Source organism: Trematomus bernacchii, unplaced genomic scaffold (assembly GCF_902827165.1).
Source record: "Trematomus bernacchii unplaced genomic scaffold, fTreBer1.1, whole genome shotgun sequence".
NCBI lineage: Eukaryota > Metazoa > Chordata > Actinopteri > Perciformes > Nototheniidae > Trematomus > Trematomus bernacchii.
In genome coordinates this window covers 1,446,562-1,460,952 of record NW_022987609.1, presented here as the reverse complement: position 1 = coordinate 1,460,952, position 14,391 = coordinate 1,446,562, and the positions used below count along the sequence as shown (strand labels likewise).

The window sequence follows — 14,391 nt, the reverse complement described above, 5'->3', positions numbered from 1 at the left end:
TCACACCAATGATATTTCTGCTAAAAAGCAGCCTACAGTGTGTTGAGTTCACCTTTTGTTTGCACAACGCCACAGCTAACCCGACCTTCGAAATCATATGACATCTCTCCGGGCCGGTGGAGCTGAGCAGCTGGCCGCTCGATCTTAAACCCCGTGCTTACAGAGGAATTTTTTTGTACACTTCCAAACAACAAACACCGCTGGCACCAACTGTAGGTTCATGGATTTAGTGTTATCCCCTGTTCCTAATCTGAGTATGACATACACCAAATTATTTTGGGATTGAGGCTCAGTAAGAAAATATCTGGGCCATTTTAGAGCAGGTGATGTCTGTGCGTCTGCAATGAAGGGAGAGACCTACAGAAACATGTCTGTTGAAAGAATATTTTAAGCATTTTGGGAATTATGGACATTTGTTTGATCCTGCGTTTTTGTCTTTATGCTAAATGCTAGCTACTAGCTTAGCTTTGCATACAGACTGGAAATGGCGGGAAACAGCTAGCCTGCCTCTGTTTGAAAGGAAACTAAATATGTGTTAGAGTACTTCTAAATCTTTTAAATATTGTCCATTTATGTAAAAACAAAAATGGTGTGCTTGACGTGGGGTTATGTGCTGCACCATTGCTTTTCAGGGAGCAGTGACTTTTACCAACTTTTACTTTTTGTACGAATGAAACAAATGGCAATTGTAAAAAAAGTGAACTAATACATTTAAATGACAAATAGCTAGGAGGTGCTAGTAGATGGATTTTGTTATTTTCAAACAGAGCCAGGCTAGCTGTTTCCCTCTCTTTCCAGTCTTTATGCAAAGCTAAGCTAACAAGCTGTAGCATGTATGAATGAATGGACATATACAAGTGGGATTGATGTTCCCATTGAACTCTTAACAAGAGCGAATTAGCATTTCTCCAAAGGCTTCTTCATCAGAACAGGAAGAGATTCTACTAAGAACTTTTTACCCCGATTATGATTAATCTCCGGTAATCTCTTCCTTCTTTCCATCTTCCGTCTTCTCCTTCCGCTCATCTGGAAACAACCCCACCTACTCCATCCCCAACATTATGTCAAATCCCACACAGCATCGCTTGAGCCCAACACATCCTGGTTTCACAGGCAGCACTGTGATTAAATATGGAGAAGCCGTGTCATTGTTTGACAAATCTAGACATGTCTACAAAAATATTCCACGCCTGAGTGATGGAAAAAGAGATGCTCAGACACGTGACACCTATCTGGACATAAAGATCAGATTGGTCTGGTTTTACTTGGGAGTGTGTGAGTTTACACACTGTGTCTGTGTCCACACCCCACAATTATCTGTGATGCAACAACATAATGAAAGTGAAGTTTCCCCTGCGTTAAAACCTCACTTCTGAGATTCTTGAAATTCCTGTCAATGTGTTATCTTTGAATGATGCTTTCCTGACTCAAACCTAGGGTCTACTTTCTTGCACAAAAAGAAGTCCCCTGATTTAACTCAGAACTTGGACTAACCTTCCTAGACTGGGTGTGACAGGGCATGGCTTATAGGAGACAGACGGAGAACATTACTGTAATTTCCTCCGCTTAGCTCACCGGGTTTGTTGCTAAACAGCGAACACATTCCAGCACATTAACCAACAGTTACCGTTGCACAATGAAACAGTTTATTAGGAGGAGAAAAAGCAAACGGATCATAAACTAATCTCATGTTGAACACAAATTACCAGTTCTGTTATTGCCCAAGGTCTCTCAGCTGTTCCCTTATCACTAGAGATGAATACAGACATGCACACAGCAGCTATAATCACTACTCGTGAAAAACTATGAGATCTGAGGCATCTGTGGCATGCGGTACCGTGACTGCCGTGCAGCGACCCGCGGGGTTCACTGTATTGTGTTTCTACAGTGAGAATATGTGTATTGTTCCTCTGTGGCGCACGGAATACCCAGAATAGACAGAATACTCTACTACTGTATTGACGAAATGGGCATTATCGAGGTTGTGTTGCTTTCAGTTACAACTGTAATGTATATATCATATGTATGTCTCTGCTACTGTATGCCTATAGTTATGTTGCTTTATGTATTGGTCTTTTATAGAACACTAACTTATCAAGAACATTTTTATTGTGTATTCTTTCTACTGTACATATGTGTGCATATTTGCTGTTTTTTTTAATATATATATATATCCTTTTTTCCACCTTTTAAATATTTTAATGCCTGAACAAATTGCTGCTGTAACAAAATAATTTTCAAATTTGGGATATATAAAACATCCATCTATCTATCTATCTTTACTCTATTGAACTTTTTTAATCTGAGCTAAAAACTCACCTCTTGTTTTTAATTATTGTTTTATTATTTTACTGTTATTTTATATGTTTTCCCTGTGCAGCACTTTGGTCAACTGAGGTTGTTTTAAATGTGCTATATAAATAAATAAAGATTGAGATTGACTCAGACGTCATTTTGTTTCTTTTCTCTCTCTGCACTTCTGCTATAATCTAAATATGGTCATTAAGTGAACTGATGTGCTGCGGTCATGTGTTCAAACCAGAGGCAGGGAAGAGGAAGAGGGAGTGAGATGGACGGGAAGACGAATATAATCCTCAAGGGCTTTCGTTACCCTCCCTCCTCCCCAAGCTGTCCCCCCTTTACACTCCCTCACCCCCCCCCCCCCCCTCAGTTGCACTATTTCCCCCGAATCTCTCCAATCCTTTCAGGAGATCTCCATAAAACAAAAACAGGTAAGAAATAAACGGATTTCAGTTCCTCTGATGTGTCATGCATATGTCACATGAGGATTTTCTCACTTCTCAAATACAAGTGAACTCCCTAAGAAACATTCAGAAACATTCAGAAACAAGGGGAAGTCTTAAACTGGGAGTATCACATGACAAAATATTAGAGATGCAGCCTCAGATGTTCTGCGGTATCATATGGGCTTATAATTTTTTAAGCTTCGGATGTGTCGCCCACTGTGAACTCAAAGCTCTGCGATAGAGAACCCTTAAATTCACCCCATCTCATCACATTTCAAAGAGGCAGCATTTGATCTGCTCGAGGCCACAGAGACTATGTGCAATATGTGCTATATGTGCAATATATATATGCCGTTAATAACTGTGTAATTTATAACTGGCTGCTAATCCTTAGAACCGTTATAAGGTGTGTTTTTTTGCATTTTGTATCTTGTAAATTGTGTAACTTGCTGCAGTTAAATACCATCATACTATGTGCAATATATACATTATATACATAAGCCATTAATAACTGTGTAATATATACCTGGCTGCTAAATCCTAAGAATTGTTACAGGATTTGTATTTTGGAAAGTATTTTTTCTTTTACTTTAATATAATATTTTTTCTTATATCATAACTTAGTACTTTTTTCTTAACATAGGTAACATTAAGCTGTCTGTGGCTCTTTCCTGCTGTAACGATGCAAATGTCCCCTCTGTGGGACTAATAAAGGTATTCTGATTCTGATTGTGACTTCCATGAGCCTCGTGCTTCAGTAACCTGGGGGCTTTCACCGTTTAACTTCTCATCTGCACAGCTAGAAATCCCTGCAGGAGAAATCTAAGGCCCAACTCAAGAGGAATATTCACCGTATGTATAACACATAGAAGAGCAGTTGTGCTAATCAAATGTATATACTGCTGCTGGATGTCGTAACCAATCATTATATGTCAATATTATATATTCGTTGGTTTGTATTTTCTATTATTGTAAGTTACTAAAGCTTTCAGAAAAATGCAGTGCAGTATTGGCTTCTAAACTGTAGTGGAGTATAACGATAAAATGGCTTAAAATGGAAAAACTTAGCTAAAGTACAAGTACCTATATGTACTTGAGTAAATGCACTCGGATGAGTTTGCGGGTACAGCTTGCAGTCCAATTAGCTTACAGTATATTACATTTAATGTTTTGGATTGCTGCAATAATAATAATAATTAATTATGCATTTTTTACAAAACAATCATATTTGTCCACTCACATGTTGATAAGAGTATTGAAAACTTGAAACATATCTTATATAGGTCTTTGTTCATGTAAATGGTCTGTAAAGTTTCTCTCCCTAGCACCCTGCCTGAAAAGCCTCTATTTGACTGCTTTGTTTACTTCCCTAACATAATGAAATCACTATGTAACACTCACGCTAGCGCTCAAACACATTGAACGTGATAGGCTAAGGAGCGGGACAAGTGGTTGATCAATCGCAACAGAGCCGGCCAGCTAACCAATCAGAGCAGACTGGGCTCTGGTTTCAGACAGAGGGTGAAAAGAGGTGCTGCAGCACAGGCAGTATGAGAAAAATAAAGAGCTTTTTGAACATTAAAACATGGAGACATGCCCCAGTAGAGACACTACATACTGATATGAACCTGAAAATGAGCAGAAAAGGGCCCCTTTATGGTATTTAAAAAAGATAAAGAATGTGCAAGTAAGTCAGTTACCTAAAGAAATATTGCAATTAATCGCAATGAAAATGTTAATCAATTGACATGCCTGAATAAAGCAGAACCATGAAAACATGATCAAATAGTAGAAAGTTAGCCAGGTGTGCATTGTGACCCCAGTTTGTTGCAGCAGTGCGACTGAGCTCAGTCATGGTTGAGGAATGCAGAGTTGAGGAAAAAAGGCAAGTTGCAACTCCTCTCCTGCTCTCTCAGCCCTGAGCAGGAATGTACGGGAGCAGGTAGAAACACCGTCAGATACCACCCCCCCCCCCCGCCGCCCACCACATTCCCCCAACCAACCGTCTGTCAGGGGAAGCAGCCACGTTTAAGAAAAGGAATGTGAGTCAAGGTCGCTCAACACTGTGGTTGTTCCTTTTGACCAGATTGTGCTTATTGTCAACACAAAACCGAATACACGCTGAGGGTGTCACACTGATCATCAGCTGAGTCTGGCATTTCTGTCTGTTATTTAAAAGAATATTCCTAAACAATGACAGGATTCACTGACAAACACATTATTCAAGTGTGGCAGAATAAAAGGAATCCAAATCATACAAATAGCAGGGGGACAGCTCTATCTCTGTGCTTATGTGCAGATGCAGAATTATAAACAAAGCATGCTGTATCAACATTGGTATAGCTGCTTTGACTGAATTCAAACTGAAAACAAACACAAAGGATCCCTGCTTCTTTTGCAGATAGACAAATAAGAGCAGCAGAAAGAAAATCTGACGCCAGGGTTCGGCATTAAAATGTAAAATGTGCCCATGTCACGCTTCATCATCAAAACATAACTGCTCCCAGTGATGACATTTCCATAACAGATTGGAGGGGGGAGACCTCCCCCCCCCACAAAATGAAGTGATTTCCTCCATCTCTTTGAAACCACCTCTTTGTTCAGAAGGCACTGATTTCAATATTCAAATGTAACTCAGAGGGGCGGCCGGTGAAGCTGCGAGGCAATCAGAGGAGAGTTGGTGGAGCTTTTATAAAAAACAGAAGGGAGGGTTTGATAAACTCCTGCTACGAAAGAGAAAGACGGTCCTGTACTGTATCTGATCCAGACTCACATTATAGGTCAAACTGATCCTGGACCTGTCACATGTAATAGAGCTGAATAACAATATAAAAGAAGGTACGGCAAAGAGATGATGCTGGAACATCGTGACATTATATTACAGCTTTCTTTGACTTTACGTGTCAAAATGAAAAATGTTGGTGTTTGCAAATCGTCTTTTGAATGAAAGCTCAATATTAAAGTGGGTGGAGAGTAAACATATTCGGGCACATCTATTACTTTGCTCAAAAAAAGGTTAGGAGCTGCTAATTTTGAAAGTGAGAAATGACAGCACTTGGCAAAGTAATCACTTAGCTACCTCCCACTGATACATGTGTGATATGTGAGAGGAAAAACATTCCTTAATAATGAGGCAGGACGATGAATCTCAGTTCCTTACACACGTGATGATTCTTTTATTATCGAGTATTCTACAACAAAAAAATGTCAGACTCACATGAGACGTGAGAGCAGTTCAGAAGAAGGGTATCCAGATCCTTAACTGGTCCAAAATATAAAATACTAAAATCACAATACAGTTCTCTTTGACTTTGAAGGAAAATGTCGCTGTTTGTCTGTTATCCGCTGAATAAAAGCTCTACAATTAAGAGTGGGTGGAGAGTGAATTATTTTTGAAACACCAATGACTTTGCTCAAAAACAGACTATGAGCTGCAAGGCTAAATATAAAAGTGAGAAATCACAGCACCAAGTAATCACCAAGTTATTGGTATTGTTTAGCTACCACCCACAGATACATTTGAGTCATTTTTGGACATGTGAGCGAGTAAAACTATACTTTTTGGACATTTAATAATGATGCAGGATCATGAGTCTCAATTACTTGCATGAACAAAGCTTTTAAATTCTACCAATAATTTCCAAAGATCCTAAAATAGTGACCGATTGTTCTCAAACCAACATTTTAAACCCTAAGACATTTCGTTTTTCATCACATGAAGACAGTCACTAGGTATAATGTTGCATTATTGCATGAAAAAGAAGTCAATTATGTCAAATGTTGGCAAAGCATTCAAACAAATAATCATTTCAGCTCTATTCTGTTATTTGTGTAGTAATGCAGGCTCTGATTCAGCTTTACAATGCATCATGGGACTCAGTGTGAGGATCTGAAATCATATTGTGTAGCTGCACCCCTTAATGAGTGTTTGTAAAAGGATATTCCACACAAATACGTTCCTGTTATCTGGTTTCAGTCAGATGATATAAGATCAGGGCAGAGGTTGGGATGGACAGGGCCGATCTGTGCGTACACGCTCTGAATAAAAACACTTGCATGTTAACATATACTGCAGTGATTCTCAGAGGATGGGGAGTTTTTAGAGGGGGGGGGGGGGGGGGAGAGCTGCATGTGCTCTTCCCAGCATCTCATCATCCTGACCAGCCCCGCACAGCTGCGCCTACACAAAGCCACACATAGAGGCATCTTTCTAAATGCCAAAGACGCTTTTCCTGTCACAAGCAATGTGCACGGAGCGACGGGAATGAGGGTGTGAGAGTGATCGCTTTTCCACAGAGGCAACAGTGGGTGGATTGAGTGGAGATGCGTGGCCTGTGTCACCCTGGACCGTTCCCAGAGCCTAGAGGCAGGAAGTGGCGAGGGATCCTGGGAGGATACAAGCCCTGCTCTGTTTGTCTGCATCAAACTACTATCAGATACTTCATTCAAATGGCCAGCGAGCACAGGCCCCTCGGAGCGATGTTTCAGAGCGCTTCAGTTCTGCATCCTTATCATTCAACTGCCTTTACTGCATGCAACGGACCATCTTTGGGGCTTTAAAGAGGCCCTATTATGCTTTTGGTGTTTGCGATTTCCTGTAGTGTGTTATATAGGTTTTTGTGGATGTGAATGGTCTGCAATGGTTTAAATAAAGTTCATGCCAAGAGAATTTCTCTCCCACACACACCCCTTTAAGTGTGAAAGTTGAAAACGTATACTTGCTGCCGTCACTCATTCAGGAAGTTATATAATACGGAAAGGGCTGTAAAGTAGAATAAGCAAGGAAGTTCAAGCGTAAGGTTAATAGCTGAGGAAGTGTACAATGTAAAGAACACAATGACTGAAAGGAAAGTAGGCCACTGACACATAAACAGAGAGATAAAGCCAGGTTGGGAGAGATGTGTGAGAACAGGAGGAAGAGTGAGAGAACAGGTGGCACTATCATTCCCATACTCCACTGTACGCCCTTGGAAGAGGCTGGGCACTAATTAGCACCAAATCTGGGCCAGAGCAACAGAAGTTTAGTATCTGCCACATGAAAAATTCAAAGGCTTTTGCCAGCAGGAAGCCATCACAAATCCCGTGCCCCCCTTTCGTTCGTACAATCCCCTTGCTCACTCTCTCTCTCTCCCCTCGGAGTCGATCACACATCTCGTTGGCAAACTGAAGAGGGGTTGATGCTGGCATTGTTGTGTTTTGTTTGTTAAGTACTCCAAAGCCAAAGGGGAATAATGTGTTGTTTCAACAAAGAAGAGGCAAAGTGCTACTACTAGAGCCCTGACTTGTTCATTTTCTGTCCTCTGGCCAATAAGCTAGTTTTTCTTTATTGTATCACTAAAAAATACAATATGTCCTCATTTCCAATGAATCCTCATCCGACCTAAAGGAAAGTGGGCCACTCACTAGATCAAACGATGAAATCAGCAAACCGCCAGCTACAGCGGAGTCTGTTTAATGCCGCTGCTCAGTTCACTTCAGTGCAGAGGAAAACACACACATCACTTTTAAAACACTTTGGCTGGGATGCTTGAAAACCTCTCCATAGACTCAACTTAAACGGTTCCTTTCCATCTTTCTGAATAGGTGCACAAAGGCATTTTTTCCAAGTGGAAGCGACTTGTCTTGAAGCCGCCGATCCTCCAGGGCCGGATAGCTGCGGAAACAAGAAGTTCATTGATGCCAGGCCCAGTGTATCACCCTGACTGACAGACCACTCCAGTATGAGGGGGAACAAAGGAAGCCAGTCCACAGACGCGTTGCCAATTAGCAGGAATTTCGGCCTCAAGAGCCACTTTCCACCAATGGCATTGGAGCTGACATCAACATCTACGGCTTTCACTGGAGAGCATTCATGGGATTCCAAGGAGCTTTAGGTCCCCTCAGCGGAGCCTGAAAGCTGGCCGTTAGAAAGCACCATGCACCATCTCGTACCACTTTGTGAAACACATCTCACTCACAGGTTGCACTTGTCCAGAATGCATGCTTAAAAATGTCATCTTGGCTTGTTAGAAAAGCCCATCACGACCCATGTGTCCCTTAGCGACCATGTTAGAGGTGTGAATTTAGCAGGAAAAGCACTAAAAAACTAACAGAAAGCAAAAGCCAAGTGTACCCTTGGGTGTTTTTACGCAACAGGGCTTCATCCCCAGCATGTCATTGGCCTGATACACACTTTAAGGATATTGAATCCATCTGGGGATATAATGTGTTTTTGCCTGCCCGCTGCCAAACATCATAATTCCTCCAGCAAAAAACAAAAAGAATACAAACAAGGGAAATCTGTGGAGGATTATTCTAATGCACTACTGCTAATAAATGCAATAGCGATTTTATTCTCATTGACTTATGTATATTGGTGCCTCCGGAATATGTTTCTTGTGATATGCTTCTGATTCAGAAAGGATTACAGAGAGCACAAACAAGCTGGAGTCCTCAGCAGGTTTATACACAATATTATAAAGCCGTGACAACACATGGCACTAGTGGCACAGCAGGTTCAAGTGTGTGCCAAGAGCACAAAGCTGTGTTACATGTCCACTGCTCAGTGTTGGAGAAAGTAATCAGGTCCTTTACTCTAGGGGTTAGGGTTAGTTGTAACTTAAGTAAAAATAAGTAAGTACAAATTGCAAAATGTACTAAATCTGTTCTAAATAAATGAATTAAAACCTAAATGCGTACAAATGCCAATCCTTTTTCTTTCAATCTCAAGAGCTGGCTAATTTCATTCATAACGAAACATCATCTTTTTTAAACTCTCGTTTTTTTTTTTAATTAAGAAATCTGAATTATAGAGAATAGAATCGGAGGGATGAACCCCCTCTTTAATGGTCACACATGCAGAGCACACAGCACACAGTGACATGTGTTCTGCTTTTAACCCATCCTAGTACCAGGAGTCTAGTACTAGGAGCAGTGGGCAGCTATTGTACAGCGCCCGGGGAGCAATGGGAGTGAGGGGGGAAGGGGGGTGTCCGGTGCCTTGCTCAAGGGCACCACGGCAGGGCAGGAGGTGAACTGGGACCTCTCAAAGTAGCAGTCCACACTCCCTATTTTAGGTCTGGTCAGGGACTTGAACCGGCGACCCTACAGCTCACAGTCCAAGCCCCTACTGACTGAGCCACTGCCGAATTATAAATGTAACCAAAGATTTAATGGGGCCCTTCCATGCTTTTGGGGGTTTTCCCTTTCCTGTAGTGTGGTATAGGTAAATGGTCTGTAAAGGCTAACATCCCAAAGTTCCCCCCTGCCTGAAACGCCTCCATTAGACTCCTTTGTTTATTCCGTATAGGCGCTTCTATTGGCTAGCGCTCCAACACATTTTCCGTGATAGGATTAGGGGCGGGACATCTCTAAGTGGTTGACTAATCACAACAGAGACGCCAGCTAACCAATCAGAGCAGACTGGGCTCTGGTTTCAAACAGAGGGTGAAAGGAGGTGCTGCAGCACAGGCAGTATGAGAATATAAAGAGCTTTTTGATCATTAAAGCATGGAGACATGTCACAGTAGAGACACTACATACAAATATGAAACCTGAAGAGCAGAGTTAAGTTTAAGTTAAATGTAGTAGAGTAAAACGTTTTCCCTTTGAGTTGTAGTTGGGTTGAAGCATAGAGTGGCATGAAAAGGAAAGTACAAATAGCTCAAATACTTGATTCAATGTACTCAGTTTAATTGCACCAGTGCACTGTTGTAACAGCCAATGTTCAAAAAGAGTGAAGTCTTGAACAAACGTCGGACAGTAACTCTAGTTTAGACGCTAAACCAGGGTCAATTTTATCCCAAAAGTTATCCCATGAGCTGGACTGATGTGTACAAGGTCATGTCACAGACACAGACCATTTGGAAATACTTTATCGATATATACATGTTCAAGGACATCAATTACAGACTGTGAGTTCAATGCAAACCTTCTATTATTAGTCTCCACCACATTAGAGTCAATATTTGGGCCTTTGCGTCATGCTGAGTGGGAGAGACTAATCCCAAGCATACGACAGCCATTTCTTAAGTGTGTGGGATCCTGAGGAAAGAAAATATGTGGCATTCTGAGTGACCTAGCCACTAGAACATTATTAAAAGCAAGTCTGGTTCAAAAAGATACACAATATGTCTTATTCATACGCTGTGATCTTCTCACTCACACATAAAACAGCAGGTAGCTCGTAAAACTCTGCAGCTGCCAGCTTTCAGATTGTCTCGTGAAGGCTTCCACACAGGGAGCCATTTCTCTTAAAAACTGAGGATTATGAAAGGGGAAAGAGTGCTGTGTGATTAAGCTCTTAATGTTCCCAAAAGTGCTGCAGAACAGAGGCTGTAGTACAGTATGTGGCCTAAATCAAAGGCTGCAGCTTGTGTTAAAAAACACACAAAAAATCTCTGATGAGTCACTCTTACTCTCAGACACTATAGTTGCTGGTTTAAGTGATTTATGATGAATCACAAAGTGGGAAAATGACAGTGTGTGATCATTACTAGCAAAACAACATATTGGAATATCACAGTGCAAGATGTTGGTGATAATTTAGGTCATAGATAAGACATTTTAGTCTAAAAAGGAGGGTAAAGTGATGACTATCTCCAAACAACATCTGCAGTCCTGTTGAGATCAAACCCTTCATTCATTTTGAATGAGACCCTGTCTGTCCTGCCTGTCATTACTGAAGTCACCCGCACTAAAATAACAAGTTTACAGCTACTCACCCTGAACCGCAGGATACTGGAGATCTGGCGTCGTCGCTCTTCTCCCCGATCACACTTGCAGATTTCGTATCAAACCATTAATGATCTGATAAGAGAAAACCCAAAATATCAAAGAACCCAAAAAAAAAATCAGAGGTCTTGTATCTGGAGCAGCAGCAGTGACAGTCGGTGCCAAAAACGAGCGACAGGAATCCCATTCAAGTGGAGGGGCGGCCCGGGGAGGTCATGACGGGGAGAGGCTCCTCTGCTGGGAAAACATCTTCCATTCACATATAGATCAGAAAAACACCCGAGTGCATGTGTAAAGCTGGCTTTTCCCACCGACTGTCGGCCTGTGTGCAGGAAGCAACGCCAAATCAGGACCAAAACACTGGGAGGTGATTTTAGAGGCAGAAGGGGGCGGGGCTTCTGCGGATTGCCAGGCTCTGATTGGTCAGATGGTTGTATGCACTGTGGAGTACTGGATTTGGGAGAATGGTGTTAAATGGAAGTCCCCGCTCACCTGAGGCTGCAGGTTCAAACCTGGCTCAGTTTGGTGGAGGGGTTTTTATTATAGGCTGTGATTTTGAAAATGTATGGAGTCAGCTTCACATAATGTATATGTTTTGAGCTATAAGGCAAAGCTCTTTCTTGTGTCAAAGTGCTGAATATAAATGTGAGACATGTATTGAGTGCAGCCATAATGAAGGATAGTTAAGATTGGTTGAAATTAGGCGCGAAGCAGTACACATATAACACGTTTTCGTTTTCTATCATTGTGTGGTGAAAACAATATTGTATTGTAAGCCTCCTTGCATTTTTGTGACACAATGCTGCCACCCTATGTCCAAATGAGGAAACACGTCTAAAGCATGAGCTGCAAAAGGTCAAAACACCTTTGCCAACTCTTGTTTTTACATAAAACACTATTATAGCACTACTACAGTGTTGCAAAGTGTCGTGTGTGTAGCCTTATGATTTTGAAGTATTGACTTTGTGTAAATGTGAACACATCTGTTTTTTAAATGGGATTATTTTCATGCATGAGCACTACAGGTTGGTACTGACTGTTTATTGCTGTCAGTAGTTGCAGAAGACTTTTTACCTGCATTCAAAATACAGAATTATACCTCTTGTTTGGATTAAAAATACAAATATTCATCAATCAGAAGAATGGCCTTTGCCAGAGTTTTTTTCTTTCTTTCATTCATTTCTTTTAAAATATAAAGTTAAGGACGTATAGCTTACTAGAGGTTAGCAGGTGTTATGGCAGACCTGTTTATTGATTACATTTTTTATTGACATTGACGATGTAGATAATGACTTTTCATTTGTTGTTCCATTACACTACATCTTTTCTATGTTAGGAATCTTTCGTTTAAGGTAAAGGTCTTCACCGAAGGACAATTATGTTACGAAAATGTGACCTTTTTTGATTTATGCACCTTACTATAAGGTTATGCACAGGATACTCAAGTAAACAAAGCCATTGGTTACCTCTCTCTCTCATACATTTGGGTGGTTTAAACCTTAATCCGAGTTTAAATGTAAAAAATTAACTGAATAAAAAGTGCAATATTTGAATTTGAAGTATATAGTATAAAGCATGGAAATAAATAAGTCATTTTAAATTGTATTTACTTTCTCCCACTGTTTTCGCTTTGGATTTTCTGAGCGTCTTCCAAATGTGAACCATGTCTTTATCAGTTGTTTTTTTATCGTGCTCAATTTCATCTTCTCACTGAAAACCATTATTTCCCTCTGGGACAATAAATTAAATAAAGAAGTGACAATGACAGACAGATTTCCATTTAAATCCACTTTAAGGAGCAAAGTCATTATTATAAACAGCTATGGACAGCAACTGCAGTAATTACAAGCACGACAATGCTATCTTCAATGTCCAAACCTTTTTTAAGAACTGCATATGGAACTTCGTGAGCCGAGAAATGTTACAATTAATACATCATAATTAATATGTGGATGCTGGTTAGTGCCAGACGGGGGGAATATATAGGACATTATATAACAAATTCTCAGAGTTTGCACAGTCATTCAGAAAATAATCAGTGGATTAAGGGGTCACATTTGAGTATTTAACCTTTGGGACTTAACAGAAGCAGAAAGCATCGTCCTTTACGTGACACTGGTGAACTCCCAGGAGAACATGACATCAACAAATCCACTAAATCCATTTAAACGTCTGGAGACATCAGAGATTAAAACATCACTATGTTGTTGGATCATACGTGAGCCAAACCTTATCTTTTATATCTCAAATACATATTTCACATGTCTGATTTACAATGCATCTCAAAATAAGATTGTTGTGACACTATAAGTCAATGGTATTCTTAAATGCTGTATGGTTTATAATGTTTTTTCTGTTTATAGTGTTATTTATTAATTGTAGGCTGTGCTTGGGTGTCGTGAGAGTCGCCTTCAAATAAAATGTATTATTATTATTCTGTAAATTGGACTGTTATTTGATATTATGTGGCCATGGTAGAAGATTTTTTGATAGAAACATTTATTTAATACTCCAATCCTCTCTGGTTTTCCAAAAGTACACTGCTACACAGCATGTCTGCATTTCTGGGAAGAAAAATTCCCCTTTTCCTTTATGGATCTTGTTTATAAAGACTGCTCCTTCCTCCCTTCTATCTATATTCCTTTCTACCCACTTCTGTTTTCTCTTTCTCAGACTTCTCCTATCCCAATCCCAGTTGTATGTCCTTCCCTGTCCATCCACAGAAAATGTAAACGTTGACTTTGAATACATTTAATATGTCAACAGATTACACATAATTGTATTAGGTTAGTTGAAAGCAATAATATTAAGTTGAAACTTTGAACTTAATATTTGTAATTTAAACTTAATATTATTGTGTTCAACTAACCTAATACTATTATGTGTAATCTGTTGACATGTAACATCTAGTTAAAGTCAACGTTTAAATTGT

At 40.2% G+C, this 14,391-nt stretch overlaps 1 protein-coding gene across 1 annotated transcript in view; it reads right to left on the bottom strand.

The window, feature by feature from the left end:
* The window catches only part of src (v-src avian sarcoma (Schmidt-Ruppin A-2) viral oncogene homolog), a 31,739-nt gene extending 19,933 nt beyond the window's left edge, over nt 1-11,806 (bottom strand). The window contains exon 1 of the mRNA XM_034131935.1: nt 11,450-11,806. The gene's annotated coding sequence lies outside the window, so the exon portion shown is untranslated. The remainder of the gene's footprint in view (nt 1-11,449) is intronic.
* Between the last annotated feature and the right edge of the window lie 2,585 nt (nt 11,807-14,391).